The sequence below is a fragment of the Pipistrellus hanaki genome, assembly GCF_964339955.1.
Source record: "Pipistrellus hanaki genome assembly, chromosome: 1".
NCBI lineage: Eukaryota > Metazoa > Chordata > Mammalia > Chiroptera > Vespertilionidae > Pipistrellus > Pipistrellus hanaki.
Window position 1 is genome coordinate 462,304 of NC_140503.1, and position 16,522 is coordinate 478,825.

Sequence of the window (16,522 nt, forward strand, 5' to 3'; positions counted from 1 at the left end):
TGCAGACCCCAGAAAAGCAGGTAGATGCTGACAGATGACATATGGACAGTGATAGGGACTCTCCTCACCACGTTCTTCTATTTACTGCTTTTCTTTCTCAACAGAGACCATTCTCAGTGCTCTCATCTGCCTATAGTTGGAAACTTTCCCACCAAGAGAGACCCCAGCTCAGCTCAGGGCCCTGTGTGCTGAGATAAGGATCTGACCCAGATGCCCACCTGCCCCATGGGAGCCTTCGTGCTGACAGGCCCACAGTAAATAAAACATGTGCTCGTTCCAAGGACAGTGAAGCTGGATAAAGCCCATCTGAATGGTGCAAAGGGCCCTTGAGGGCTGCTCCCTGGTCACCTCACCTGTACAGGTGCCAGGATTGGCTGGTCCCACGGGAGCAGGCAATGACCTCAGCTCTCTTCCTATAGGTGTCACACCAGCACTGATGTGAGAGGATAGCAGTGTGTGTGTCCCATGTAGTGTGGTTTAATAGGATGTTTAACAAGGTTCATTGGAAATCATCTCATGTTAACAAGCTGCTGACCATGGAAATCTCTTAGTGAAGGAGACAGCTTTACAATTTTCCAATCTTTTTCACTTAAAACCATGGGCTAAAGCTTGACATTTCATAATGATGGTGTTGAGTCCTCTGTAGATCATTCCTCTGAGGGCTTAGACGAGGTAATAACACGGTAGAGGCTGCTTGTTGGCGTGTTGCTCTATCTCAGCATTACCCAGCCTCCATGTCATAGGTGCTGTAGTGGCCCCACCTTCACCTCACTCAAGTCTGCAGGATGGAGGAGACCGCCCATGCTTCCCTCCTTGCCCCTTTGGTAGGTTTCCAGGAGCCATGAGACCTCAGTGTGTCTGCAAAGCTTCCACAAGTCATGCACTGCTCCCCAGACCTCTATGTATCTCCCCTGGTCCCCTCCTGATTGACAGCTCTGCTGAATACAGAAACTTACACCACATAGGAATGGGCGTTGGTGAAAACACGAGCTGGTTCTCTGAAAAGACTTTTTAAAAAATTGGATGAACCACTAGCCAGACTCATCAGGAAACAAAGAGAGGAAGCCAAAATAAATAAAATCAGGAATGAAAGCGGAGAAGTAACAACCGACAACCCAGAAATAAAAACGTTTGAAATAAAGTACTATGAACAACTGTACACAAACAAAGGGACAATATGGATGAAATGGAAGAATTTCTAGAAAAACACAGTATCCCAAAATGAAACACAAAGAATCAGAAAACCTGAATAGGCCAATGACAACTGAGGAAATTGAAGCAGGAATCCAAAAGCTCCCCACAAACAAAAGTCATGGTCTGGATGTGTTCACAGGGGAGTTTGACCAAACATCCAAAGAAGACCTAACATCTATACTCCACAAACTATTCAAAAAAAATTCCAAGAGGAAGGAATACTTCCAAACTCTTCTTATGTGGCCAGCATTACCTAATTCCAAAAGCAGATGACACTCCCAAGAGAGAAAATTACAGGCCAATATCCCTGATGAACACAGATGCTAAAATTCTCAACTAATTATTAGCAAATTGGATCCAGCAATATTTTAAAAAGATCATATACCATCACCAAATGGGATTTATCCAGGGATGCAAGGCTCGTATGATATTCACAAATCAATACACCTGATACATCACATAAACAAATTGAAAGAAGAATATAACATGTCCATATCTATAGATTCAGAAAAAGCATTCAACAAAAACCAACACCCACTTTTGATAAATACTCTCAACAAAGTGGGAGAAGAGGGCTCATATCTCAACATGTTAAAGGACATGTATGACAAATCCACAGCAAAAATCATACTCAATGAGCAAACACAAGAAACATTTCCCCTAAGAAATTGAACAAAACAGAAAGATTTTCTTTCACCACTCTTATTCAATATAGTACTGGAAGTTCTACCTTGTTTCCCCCAAAAATGAGACAGTGTCTTATATTAATTTTTTCTCCCAAAGTTGCGCTGGGTCTTATTTTCAGGGGATGTCTTATCTTTCCATGAGCTAGGTCTTATTTTCGGAGGATGTCTTATTTTCGTGGAAACACGGTAGCCACAGCAATCAGACAAGAAGAAGAAATAAAAGGCATCCAAATTGGAAAGGAGAAAGTAAAACACTTATAATTCATAGATGAAATGATATTGTACATAGAAAATCCTAAAGACCCCACACAAAACACACACCTAGATTTAATAAATGAATCCACCCATGTAGCAGGACATAAAATTAACACCCAGAAATTGATGGTACTTTTATATACCAATAATGAATTCTCAGAAAGGGAAGCCAAACCCACAATCCCATTTACCTTTGCATCAAAAATATTATGAAATGTAAGAATTAACTTTGCCAAGAAGGTAAAAGACTTGCACTCAGAAAAATACAGGATGTTTAATAAAGAGATAGAGAAAAATATATCAAGTGGAAAATACACTGTGATCATGGATTGGTAGAATTAACATCATTAAAACGTCCATATTACCCAGTGTACTCTACAGATCCAATGTAATCACTTTTGAAATAGCAACATCACATTTCACAGATCTATAGCAAATACTCCAACAATTTATAAGGAACCAAAAAAGACCCCAATTAGCCACAGCAATCTTGACAAAGAAGAACAAAGGTGGGAAAAACACAGTACCAGATATCAAATTAGACTCCAAAGCCATAAAAATCAAAACAGCCTGTTACTGACACAAGAACAGGCATATACATCCATGGAACAGAACAGAGAACCCAGAAATCTACCCAAGCCATCACACTCAATTAATATTTGACAAGAGCATACCATCGACTCAAAATAGTCTCTTCAATAAATATTCTTTAGAAAAATTGGACAGAAAAACATTCAAATAAATGAAACAATACACCAACATATACCATAAGCATTAATAAACTAAAAATGGTTAAAAGACATAAATGTAACTAGGGAGACCACAAAAATCCTAGAAGAAGCCTTAGGCAGCAAAATCTCAGACATCACTCATAGCCATGTGTTTACAGATACATCTCCCAGGAAAAAACGAAAATAAGGAGAAAATAAACAAATGGGAATACATTAAAACAAAGTGTCTGCACAGTCAAAAGAAACCATCAACAAAATAAAATGGAAGCCCACAGAATGGGAGAACATGCTCGGCAAGGACCCATGTGATATAAAGTATTGATATCCAAAATATATGAAACATCCATACAAGTTACCCAAAGAAAGTCAAATTATCCATTAAAACAATGGGCAAAGGACCTAAATACACAATTCTCCAGAGGGAACTTACAGATGGCCAAGAGACATAGGAAAAATGCTCAGGGTCTCTGACCCTCAGAGAGACAGAAATTAAAAAGACAATGTGGTATCAGCCCACACCTGTCAGAATGGCTACCATCAACAAATTAACAAATAACAAGTTCTGGTGAGGGTGTGGAGCAAAAGGAACCCTCCTACTCTGCTGGTGGGAATGCAGGCTGGTGCAGCCACTATGGAACACAGAATGGAGTTTCCTCAGAAAATTACAGATAGAACTGCCATTTAACCCAGTGATCCCACTTATAGAAATTTATCCAGAGCAAACCAAAAATTAGTCTTAAAGATTGTAAGCACCCCAACATTCATAGCAGCACAGTTTGCAATAGCTAAGACCTGGAAATAGCCCTAATGCCCATCAGTAATTGAGTGAATAAGAAGCTCTGGTATATTTATGCCATGGAATAATATTCAACAGAAAAAGAGAAGGATCTCTAACACTTTGGGACAGCATGGAGGGACCTGGAGAGTTTCATAGTAAGTGAAATAAGCGAGTCAGAGAAAGACAAGTATCACATGGTCTCTCTCACTCATCTGTAGAAACTAATTAACAAAATAAACTGATGAACAAAATAGATCCAGAGACCTAGAAGCATGGAACAGACTGGGTAATCTCAGAGGGAAATCATGGTAGGGTGGGTAGGTGAGAAGAGGTCAACCAACAAACTTCTCTGCATAGAGGCTTAATCCAGGGACACAGAAAACAGGATGGGGAAGGCCTGGGGCATCCGGGGTGGGCTAGAAGTTGTCAATGGGGGATAAAAGGGGACATGAGTAATACCTTCAACAATGAAGGTACAATTTAAAGAAAAAAGAATTAGGACTTGGACCCTCAGACTCCTCCTGATCATGGTCCCTGTGTCACCATCTTCTCTCAGGTGGGGTCAAGACCTCAGCTATGAAATACTCTGTCTCATGAATATGCAAAAGAGAGGAGGCAGACCAGGTTAAATATGGATAAGTCTCTGCCCTGAGGGCATCACCCACAGCCACACCCTCCCCTACAGAAGTGCCCCCAGCACAGCCCTCACCATGGACTGCAGCTGGAGAACCCTCCTCCTGGTGGCCATGGCAACAGGTATGGGTCTCCCATCTTGGTTAAGGAGGGTCCAGGGAGAGTCCAGGGGGATTCCACTGACTCCTGTCTCCTCCCACAGGTGTCCACTCCCAGGTGCAGCTGGTGCAGTCCGGGGCTGAGCTGAGGCAGCCTGGGGCCTCCGTGAAGGTCTCCTGCAAGGCTTCTGGATACACCTTCACCAGCTACTGGATGCACTGGGTGCGACAGGCCCCAGGACAGGGGCTTGAGTGGATGGGGAGGGTTAGGCCTAGCGATGCATACACAAACTACGCACAGAAGTTCCAAGGCAGAGTCTCCATCACCGCAGACAAGTCCACAAGCACAGCCTACATGGAGCTCCGCAGCCTGAGAGCTGAGGACACAGCCGTGTATTACTGTGCAAGAGACACAGTGAGGGGAAGTCAGTGTGAGCCCAGACACAAACCTCCATGAGGAGACAGCTGGGCTGGGTCACAGAGAGCATCCCGGACACCAGGGGGCGCTCAAGACCAGCACAGGGCCCAGATTAGGAGCAGGTGGAAAGTTGAGGAAAGATACCACTTCCTGCTCCATCTTAAATTAGTTTTGCTCACAGGCTCAGCCACAGAGCTCACAGACAGCGCTGTCCTAGGTCTACTTTTAGGTACCGTTTTTGTGAACAAAACGGGGGCTCTGTCCTAAATCTGACAAAACTCAGTGACTGACAGGACCATCAAAGGAGGCTCTGATCACACATTCCCATCTGGGCAGTCCTGAGGGTGGGCATGCCCCAGGCTATGACTTCTTTACTAAAAGGCTCCTCTTTTCCTGAAGCACCCTGTCCATGGTTCCTGGGCATCTGGGTTCACACACCTGTGTCATCAGCATGATCACCCTCAGGGAGCACCTCCTTTTCACTGTCCTGTCACCCAGTCCCCGCTGTGCTCTCCTCCACCTCCATGTCACCCTCACCTTCCTTCCTTAACTGCAAATGTACAAATGCAGATGCAAATTGTTATTCTCCTGAGCATTTGAAGTTTTGCTTCCCAACGGTTCTCATCAGTTTGGCTCGAATAAAATCTTATAAAACATTCCTTACATGTTTAGACATTTCTTACATCAACATGTTGCCTTTTCTTCGTTTACAACATTGTTCACACATGTTTCTTCCCCGTGTGGAGAAGGAAGTGCACAGAATTATAAAAGCCTGGTATCTGGATGGGATGAGTTCAAATGAGTTCACAGTTGTTGGAGATGAGACAAGTTTGCTGTTGGTTGTCATGAACATAAGTTTCCCATCTTTTTCCAGCCCAGCAGGCATGATAAGGTGGTTGAACATCAACCTACGAACCAAGAGGTCATGGTTCAAATCCTTGGTCAGCAAACATACCTGTTTTTCAGTCTCAATCCCTGGTGGGGGTGTGGGGGTATGGGGAGTTGGCACGGGGGAGAGGACAATCAGTGATTCTCATCATCCATGTTTCCATGGCTCCACTGGACTCCTCTCTGGAGTGAAGGAAAGTGTACAAAGAAGGACAAGGAAAGAAAGGCAGCTTCCCCAGCTGTGCTTTCTCCCCTGTGACACTCTGGCAGTTCCCCTGCTGGTTGAATCAGCCTAAAATCCACAACATAAATGGGCCACTTTGAAGTCCTTGACATGAGAACCTCTAAGCCTGTGGAGAATAGTGTTAAGAGTTTATTTGATCCAAACTTGATCACAGGAACAGTGAGCCCAGCTTCTTCTGTCCTGGGATCAGGGTCACCAAGTTCAACATGAAATCAGGGACCAGAAAATTTAAGCAAAAGCATGGACACTTATTACAAGCAGATTCAGGCACCCCGCACAGCAAGGGGCCCCCTGATGGGCTTCCCCTGAAGCCTGTGGTCTCAGGTGTATATGGGCCACCAGCCTGCTCCGTGTCCACCTGTGTGCCCACCTGATTGGCCTTCATTGTTCCTGACCAGCAAGGGGCCTGCACGTCCCCTGTTCCCTTGTGTGCCTTCACCTTCCTGTCCCAGGCCCTCCCTCCTTTCTCAGGCCTCCCGCTCTGAGTTCAGAAACATTCTGCTATTGCTGCCTGGTTGGTGCCTGTGCTTAGGCTGCTCAGACTGCAGAGTCTGCCCCTGCCTCCCATCCACCTGCCTTGGTTTCCCATGGACCCTGCCCTGTCCACCTGCCCATCAAGCTAACTACCCTCAAAGCCATCCTTTCTGGACATGTGTCTGGGGTCCTCCAGGAACAGGAAGCTCATCTTCCTAAAACACAGGCTCTCCTTACAAACACCAGACTCACTGCTCAGCCCCAGCCCCTCCTCCTAACTCTGCTGGCCTGGGATGGGTGCTGCTCCCTCTGTTCTCTCTGTTGTTATTAGAGTTTCATGGTGGTCGCTTTTCTCCTCATTCTCTGTTTGATCAAAAGGAGTCACTGAGCAGAAGGGGCAGAAGCAAAATGGTGGCATAGGCAGCTCCAAACTCTTGTTCCTCCACAAAATCATTAAAAAAGAAACAGAAACACTTAGAACTGGCATCTGTCAGGCTCTGTAACACAGTCCTACCTGCAGCAACTGAACCAACTCTAAGTCAAGTACATGCTACTCAGAGAGGGAAGGAGCCTGGAGTGTGGATCACGGGCTGAGCATTGGCCCAGGAATCACCAGGTTATGTGTTTGTTTCTGGGTCTGGGGACAGGCCCTGGGTTGCAGGATCAATTCCCTATAGGAGGCATGCAGGAGGCAGCCAATCAATGATTCTCTCTCATCATTGATGTTCCCATCTCCTTATCCCTCTCCCTACCACTCTGACATCAATAACCTTTTTTTCTGAAGATTAATAAAAATATCAAATGTCACTGCAAAACCAGAGGATGAAGGAATTACTACTTTAAAGTGCTGAAGAAAAAAATGAAAAACCATCAACTTAGAGTTCTAAACTAACTAAAAATACATTTCAACACGAAATGGAGCCTGGTTGATATGGCTCAGAGGTTGAGCTTTGACCTGTGATTCCATTCCTGGTCAGGGCACATGCCAGAGTTATGGGCTTCATACATAATTGTGACCATGCAGGACACAATAGATCAATGATTTTCATCACTGAGATTTCTATCTCTACCTGCCTTTCTCTACTTCTCTGAAATCTAAGAAATATATATTAAAATAAATAAATAAAATGGCTGTGGGTTTGATTCCTAGTCTTGGCAGTTATCAAAGGAAACTGAAAAATACTTCACCCTCCCCATCTTTCTGTGTTCAATGTGTCTCTCTCACATCAATGTTTCTCACTCTCCTTTCCTTTTCCTCTAAAAATCAATAAACACATCTTTAGGTGAGGACAAAGAAAAGAAGATCCAGTCTGTCTTATGCAGCTCAGCGGTTAAGCTTTGTCCCAAGAATAAAGAAGTCATTAGTTTTATTCCTGGCTAGGGCACAAGGCCTGGTTGTGGCTCCACCCAAAGTGGGGGCCACACAGGAGGCAGCTCATCAATGATTTTCTCTCATGGATAATTTTGTCTCTTTATGAGTTTCCCTTCCTCTCTTTTAAAAATAAAAAAATAGTATTTTTTTTTAAAAAGACCTGTATCTATGTCTATCTCTACATCTTTATCTATATGTATATTTACATCTATCTCTACATCTATATCTATATTTAGATATCTATATCTATGTCTATAGCTATAGCTCTATCCAAGGGAGCAGAGGCACACTGATGTTATCACTAAGAGATCACTGATTGTGCCCACATCCTACTTCCTCACCACCTCCTGCAGCACAGCCCTGGTGTGAAAGGAGAGGCCCCTGGGCACGGTGACCAGGGCCCCAAAGAAGGTATGGTTCTCTGAGATCACAGTCAGCACCTCCTTCCAGGAGAAGCCCCAAAGACCAAGACCTCCCTCACCTCTTCCCTTTGTATGTGCAGACACCTCCCCTATGCAAATGCCCACACGGCCACCAGTCAAACACACAGTTGGCATCCACTTAAATGCAGGGCCTCCTCACCCTGGAGAATGCTTTCTGGGGGACAAGGACCTCACCTGCAAGACATGACTCCCCTGTGGTTCTTCCTCTTCCTGCTGTCAGCTCCCAGATGTGAGTGATTCAGGGCTTAGAAGTGAAGAGATGGGGAGCCTTCATCTGAGCCCAGGACTCACTGTGTTTTTCTGTCCCAGGTGTCCTGTCTGAGGTGCAACTGCAGGAGTCGGGTCCAGGACTGGTGAAGCCCTCACAGAACCTCTCCCTCACCTGCACTGTCTCTGGATTCTCTATCACAACCAGCAGTTACTGGTGGAGCTGGATCCGGCAGCCACTGGGGAAAGGGTTGCAGTGGATGGGGTACTGGACAACAAGCACATACTACAACCTAGCCTTCCAGGGCCGCATTTCCATCACTGCTGACACCTCCAGGAACCAGTTCTCCCTGCAGCTGAGCTCCGTGACGACAGACGACACGGCCATGTATTACTGTGCAAGAGAGTCACAGTGAGGGGAAATCAGTGTGAGCCCAGACACAAACCTCCTGAGGAGGCTGCAGGGTTGGGATTCAGGTAGTGCCCACGACACCAGGGTCCACAGCATAGAGAGCAGCCCCAGGAGCAGGGGCAGAGGGAGGGGGAGGAAAGGGCCTTCCTGTTGGGCTCAGGGATTTCCTCTCAAGCTCTCAGCTGCCTCCAGCGAGGGCTCTTTTTTCTCATGTTCTCACTGGAGACAACAGTGAAGAAGGGCATTGTGTTTGCAGGTGACATGGCTGCAGTGAGAGGTACTCTCCTTCACCAAGTATTTTTTTAAAATATATTTTATTGATATTTTACAGAGAGGAAGAGAGTGGGATAGAGAACTAGAAACATCAATGAGAGAGAATCATCGATCAGCTGCCTCTTGCACACCCCCTACTGAGGATGTGCCAGCCCCCAATGTACATGCTCTTGACTGGAATGGAACCTGGGACCTTTCAGTCTGCAGACCAACGCTCTACCCACTGAGTCAAGTCAGTTTCAGCTTAACCAAGTCTTTTATTTTCTGTTTCTCTTTCTCTACAAGGAGACCATCCTCAGGGCTCTAATCATCCTGGGTTTGAGAAATGTCTCAACTAAGAGAGTCCCCAGTGTAGACCAGGCCCCTGTGGGCTGACCTCAGGCCCCTGTCCCCACTTCTCCCTCTCACAGGTCTACCTGCCCCCATTTTTCCCTCTCGCAGGCCCACCTCCCCCACCTTTCTCTCTCACAGGACCACCTGTCCCCCCGTTCCCTCTCATAGCCCCACCTACCACCACCTTTCCCTATCACAGGTCCACCTGTGCCACCAGGACTAGGATCATCCCCCAGGACCTCCCACCACAGCTCTCAGTCCTTTCTACCTGTTGGATGAAACACACAAGGGCTTTAATCTAACAGACAGGTGTGGGTATACTGGTCTGTACTTTTGATTTCTAGAGGTTAAGAAAGTAAGAACATCTGCAATGAATAATACATGGAGTTAGACTAACACTGCAGATTAAACATAGGTGAACTTCAGGAAGTCTAAAGGAAACTCTCCAAAATGGAACACAGAATAAATTTTCCAAAAATAGCCATCAGGAATGTAAGAGACAATAAAGCAGTGAAGAGAAACCAAGATGGTGGCCTAGGTAAACACCTAAGCTGCCACCTCACACAATGATTTCAAAACAACAACTAAAACACAGAATGGACATCATCCAAAACCATGGGAAAGCTGGTGGAGTGGGAAATCTACAACTAGAAAGAAGGAGAGATGCTCACAGATCAGGGGATCCGCAAAGCACTGAGGTAGGATGACACGCATGTAGAGATGAAGGGCAGCTGAGTACCTGGCTGGCTGGAGGGGAAAGGAAGCCCCCAGTTGTACTGAACCCTTTCCAACTGCACTGAACCCCAGCCTGGCCAAAACCCCGTGGAACCAGGTTCACACAGGTGGAGACTGGACTGTAGAGAAAGGCACCCAGAGACTCAAAGACTGGGAGACTCAGAGGAGCCAGGAGCCGCAGCAGGCAGGGTCTACAGTTTTGTGTGTGTGTGTGCACAGAGAGGTCTGACTGTGGGAGTTGCAGGGGCCTCTCCGTAGCAGGAGTCAGAGGCTCCAGACTACAGAGACCCAACCCAAATTTGGGTGAGCCTCTGGGGTACCCACGCTCTTGCACAGGGAATCTAGACTGTCAGGGAGAAACTCAGAGGAGCCGCAGAAGGCAGAGGTCTGAGGTGCGTGCACAAGGGCAGGGCTGACTGGAAGCCAAGACTGTCAGCTAATCCCTGAGACCCTGCCCCATCCAAGCTGAGCACAGAGGCTTTTGCAATTTTATAAGTCTGATCCTATAAGACTGTCTGGATTACAGAAGGTATCCTGGAGTAGACACAGCTGAAACTCTCATCCAATTGGCCTGGGGGTCAATTCCTCCCAGTGATACAAACAACAATCAAGACTTAACTACAACAAGGCTATACACACAGTCCACAAAGGGGAGCACCAAGAGTGTCTACCTCAGGTAACTGGGGAGGCTGACCCATTGGGCAATATAGGCCACCAAACACACAAAGCCATCCTATCAACTCTGGGAAGCAGCGGAAATGCCGAGACAAGAAAATAGATCTCAAACAAAAGAGATGGAAGAGACCAAAAGACTGGATATAGAGTTCAAAACCACGATTATAAGGTTTTTCAAGAATTTCCTAAAAAAGGCCAATAAATTTAATGAGACCCTCGGGGATATGAAAAAGGATCAACTACAAATTAAACATACACTGCCTGAAATAAAAAATATTATACAGAGACCCAACAGCAGACTGGAGGAACACAAGAATCAAGTATCCAAAGATTTGGAATACAAAGAGCCAATGGACACTCCTCTGGAGAAGCAAGAAGAAAAGAGAATCCAGAAAGTTGAAGATAGTGTAAGGAGCCTCTGGAACAACTTCAAGCATACCAACATCAGAATTATGGGGATGCCAGAAGAAGAGAGAGTGCCATATAGGCACTGAAAACCTATTTGAAGAAATAATGTCAGAAAACTTCCCCCACCTGGTGAAAGAAATAGACTTACAAGTACAATAAGTGCACAGGACCACACCAAGACACATCATAATTAAAATGCCAAGGGCAAAAGACAAAGAGAGAATCTTACAAGCAGAAAGAGAAAAGCAGTTGGTTACCTATAAGAGAGCACCCATACGACTATCAGCTGATTTCTCAACAGAAAGTACCTTATGCAGGCCAGATGGGAGTGGCAAGAAATATTCCAAATGATGAGTAGCAAGAACCTACAACCAAGATTACTGTACCCAACAAAGTTATCATTCAGAATTGAAGGGCAGATAAAGAGCTTCACAGATAAGAAAAAGCTAAAGGAGTTCATCACCACAAATCCAATATTATATGAAATGCTGAAAGGTATTCTTTAACAAGAGGAAGAAGAAGAAAAAGGTAAAGATAAAAATTATGATCAACAAATACATATATATCAACAAGTATATCTAAACATCAAGTGAATTAACAATCTGAGGAAGAGAATAAAATGGTGAATATAATAGAATCAAGAGCAAAGAAAGGGAGTGGACTGAAAATTATCAGGGGGAAGGGTTGTGGGGGGTGCAGGAAGAGACTGGATTAAAATTGTACACCTATGGATGAGGATAATAGGGGGGTGCGGGAGGCGGGGAGGTAAGAGCAGAGGGTGGGGAGGGAACTGGGTGGAAGGGAGCTATGGGGCGGGGGAAGGGGGAGGAGAAACAATTGTAATAATCAAAGCTTATTCAACATTTTTAAATCAACCAATGTAATCCACCAGGTCAACTGTGTAGAGAAGTCACATGGTCATTAAAATCAACACAGAAAAGTGTGTGACAGAGCACAGCACTCATTCATAATCATACGCTTAGGGCATTTGGGACAAAGGTCCCTTCCTCTCTCTGGTACTGGGACTCCTGTAGCTACTATCACACTCAATTGTGGGGAGTTCAATGATCCTCTCAGATGGGGACAAAGACAAGAAGGTCCAATCTGGCCACTTCTACTCACATTGTACTTGACGCTTTAACAAGAGCAAGAAGAGGAGAAAAGTGCATGGAGGAATTCCAATGTGAACCACCATACAAGGCGTCCCTCCTTGTAGGGGACATGACCATCTGTGAAGAGAACCCAGAAGGCTCTGCATCAGCATCATGGGTGAGTGTACAGAAATGGGGCTATTGGAGACTGATCCTCACTGCAGTGGTGCTGTCATGTAGGGCTGGCAAAGCAGCAGAGAAGGGGATGGAACTGAGTTCCTGTAGGAAACCATCCCCAGACACACAGCCTCTGCCAGAGGTGTGGCCTCCAGGAGGAACTGGGCAATACACTAGTCCCCAGAGTTCACCCTAAATCCCCTGCTGACTGCAGAGCTCGCGTGTTTGCTCATTGAGCTGAACCCAGGGAACATGACCTCTCCCACCTTGTTGGGAAAAGAAGTAGGTTTGCCCTGGGAGCCAGGAGCCCCCAGAAGCCTGTCTGCCCACTTCCTCCAACTGAAGCGGGGAGAGGGGTGCCTCTAGTGGTCACACTTCAGAGTGGGTTCCCAGGTCCCCAGAAAGCACGCTGGGTGTGAAGCTGAGGAGGCTCTCAGTGAGGTTCTAAACTGACATTGAACCCCACATGCGTGTGGAAGGGAAGGGGGAAGGAAGTCCCTGTGTCCTCCAGGCACCTGGGACAACAGACTTTTCCTCATTTGGGTTTGTGTTTCCTCGGCCTCAAGGAGCCCTGACCAGCTGGCTCAGGCAGGTCCCCCACAGCAAGGCTCAGCATCAGCCTGCAGGAGAGGGGGTCTGGGTGATTCTTTGTCTTTAAGTTTCTGGAGAGAGGTTCCAGCCTAGTTCCCCATGCACCAGTGTAAATGGCCCTGGGGCTGCCCTTCTGGGGGCCTCTCCATCCTGGTTCCTTTCATCCCAGCAACACAGGCAACCCCCAGGTCTGCTGGTCCACCTGGCAGGACCCAGGCACGCCCATGCGGTGGGGGGCCACCACAGAGTTAACTAGACATGGGGGTAGGGCACTACCCGTGTGGCTCAGTGGATAGAGCCTCAGCCTGCAGATTGATGGGTCTCGGGTTTGATTCCTGTCAAGGGAACAGACCTCCATTGCAAGCTCCAGCTCTGCCTGCAAGAGGCAACTACTTGAAATAAGACATTAAGAATATACATCTCAAGTAAAAACTGCTGTTTGAATTTTAACCCTGCTAACTCTGGCTCCTGCACCTTATTAAACACAGAATTTTACCTCAGCTTCCAGGTGGAGACCTGGAGACTTAGGCAATTTTCCCTTGCCTGGGACTATTGATTCCCACTGACTCAGTAACCTTCTGAGATAGAAACTGTAGATAACCTTCAGAGGTAGAAACTACATAACCTCTGAGCTCTGCTTCTGTGTTATCGGCTATTGCAAGATAGGGCCATATTTCAATGTCCAGCAGGATGTCACTGGGAATGACCAGGCAGGCTGATCCCAGTCTTTAGAATGTAGTCTTCAGGATTTAGAATTTAGAACAAAGGAAAATTCCTGTGGTTTGAACCTTTAAAAGGAACTGTCTACCCATGAAACAGTGCAGTCGTGTGGAGTCCTTTTGCATGTGGTGTTCTTGGGGCCGTCCTGACCAGTTATTTCAATAAATCCTTGCCTGCTTTTTTTTAACCAATCATCAGCCTCCAGTGGTCTTATTTTGAACCCAGGGTTCGACCCCACAACACTACTCACTGTGTTTCTATGGGTCTTCCTCTCCCATCTCTTCCACTTCCTCTAAAAATAAGAGAGAAACATCCTCCAGTGAGGATGAACACAAGGAACAGAATAAAGGAATCTTATTTTTTTATAGACAGCAGGAAAGAAATGATAAGAGGTCACCCCAGAGCCTGCCCAGTGTTGCTCATTGGTTGAGCTTTGACCTATGAACCAAGAAGTCATGATTGGAATCCTGATCAGGGCACTTGCCTAAGCTACTACTTGGACCCCCAGTGGGGGGTATGCAGAAGGTAACAAATCAATGATTCTGTCTCATCACTGATGTTTCCATATCTCTCCCCTCCTTTCCTCTCTGAAATTAATAAAAAATAGTTTTTAAAATAAGAGTGAAAAATGAACAGCCAGCCTAAACCAGTTTGGCTCAATGGATAGAGCGTCAGACTGCGGACTGAAAGGTCCCGGGTTCGATTCCGGTCAAGGGCATGTACCTTGGTTGCAGGCACATCCCCAGTAGGGGGTGTGCAAGAGTCAGCTGATCGATGATTCTCTCTCATCGATGTTTCTAACTCTCTATCCCTCTCTCTTCCTCTCTGTAAAAAAAAAGAAAAAAAATCAATAAAATATATATTTAAAAAAAATGAACAGCCAACATATTCCATTTTTTAATCATGTTTGTAATTTATTAATTTTTGTTATTTATTTAATTTTATTATTTTGTTTGTTAAAACTTACCCAAGGCTATTTGTTCATTGATATTTAAGGGGAGTGAAAGAGAGAGGAAGAGACAGAGAGGAACATGGATGTGAGAGATATTTGGGGATTGATTGCCTACTGTGCCAGCCTCAACCAGGGGAGGAGCCTACAAGCAAGGTAAGTGCCCTTGAACATAAACCAACCAGGGACCCTTCAGTCCACAGGACCACACTCCAACCAGTGAACCCGCCAGCCAGGTTCCATGTGTAACTGATGGAAACTCTCCCACTGTGAGAGGCTGGGAAACAGGGCTTTACCACACGAACAGCAGGGAAATTGAGGGAAATGTGTGCTTTCGGGAGGCACCTGTGTGCTTGTGAGAGTGGCAGCAGGTTAGAGACAGAGGCTGCAGCCACAGCGTCCAGCCCAGCCTCTCCTGCCCCCTCACATGCATATGTTAGAGTTTTGTGGATGATCAGATTGTGGAAAATAACAAGGAGAGTATTTCAGTCTCAAAATAAAAGCTTCATTCAATGAAAATTCTTTTTGCAAAACCCCAGAAAGAAACATGGCGCACGGCAGGTGAAGGGGAGCGAGAGGAAGCCCCATCCACGGGCCTCTGGGTGGAGCACCCCAGGGTCCTCATCAAAACCCTGAGGAAGGAGGACTCTCAATCCTGGAAGCTGCCCCCAAAGGAATGGGGTCAGGTTGACAGGTCTCAGAAAGGAAGGATGGAGGGTGGGTCAGGACAGGACCCCTTGTGGCCAGCATCCTTGAGTCCTTTCTGATCTGAGGTCGCCCCTAGGATGACAAGATCAGGCATGCAGCCCAGGTCACAGCTGCACCTTATATGCAGACTCCATGCAAATGGGGCTCTCCTCCTGCTCATAAAAGGAGGCCCTTGCCTGGCATGTTGGGGAGACACCCAGAACCCAAGCACCTGAGACAGGACCCAGCGGCTCCACCATGGACTTGGTGCCAAGCTGCATTTTCCTCCTGATCATTTCTCAAGGTCATTGTCAAGCTCTGAGCCCTGTGTCTGTGGCTGTTTGTGCTTCCATGTGATTCTAGGTCCCCCTGTGTCTCTGTGTTTGCAGGTGTCCAGTGTGAGGTGCAGCTGGTGGAGTCTGGGGGAGGCGTGGTGCAGCCTGGGGGGTCTCTGAGACTCTCCTGTGCAGCCTCTGGATTCACCTTCAGTGACTATCCCATGAACTGGGTTCGCCAGGCTCCATGGAAGGGGCTGGAGTGGATCGCATACACTGGTAGTGGTGATGGTAATCCCATATACTATGCCGACTCTGTGAAGGGCTGCTTCACCATCTCCAGAAACAATGCCAAGAATACGCTGTACCTGCAAATGAACAGCCTGGGAACTGAGGAAAGAGCCCTGTATTACTGTGCAAGACACAGTGAGGGGAAGTCAGTGTGAACCCAATAACAAACCTCCCTGAGGAGACAACATGGCAGGGGAGCAGGGAGTGCTCAGGACACCAGGGGGTGCTCAGGGTCCAAAGCACAGAGAGAGCCCCAGGAGCAGGGGCAGAGTGAGGGGGAGGGAAGGGCCTTCCTGTTGGGCTCAGGAATTTCCTCTCAAGCTCTCAGCTGTCTCCAGGGAGGGCTCTTCCTCTTTCTCTGAGGCTCTCATTTCCTGCTTTCTCACTGCAGACCCCAGAGGAAGAGGTAGCTGCTGGCAGATGACATGTGAACAGTGATGGGGACTCTCCTCACCATGTTCCTGTAATTCCTGCTTTTCTTTCT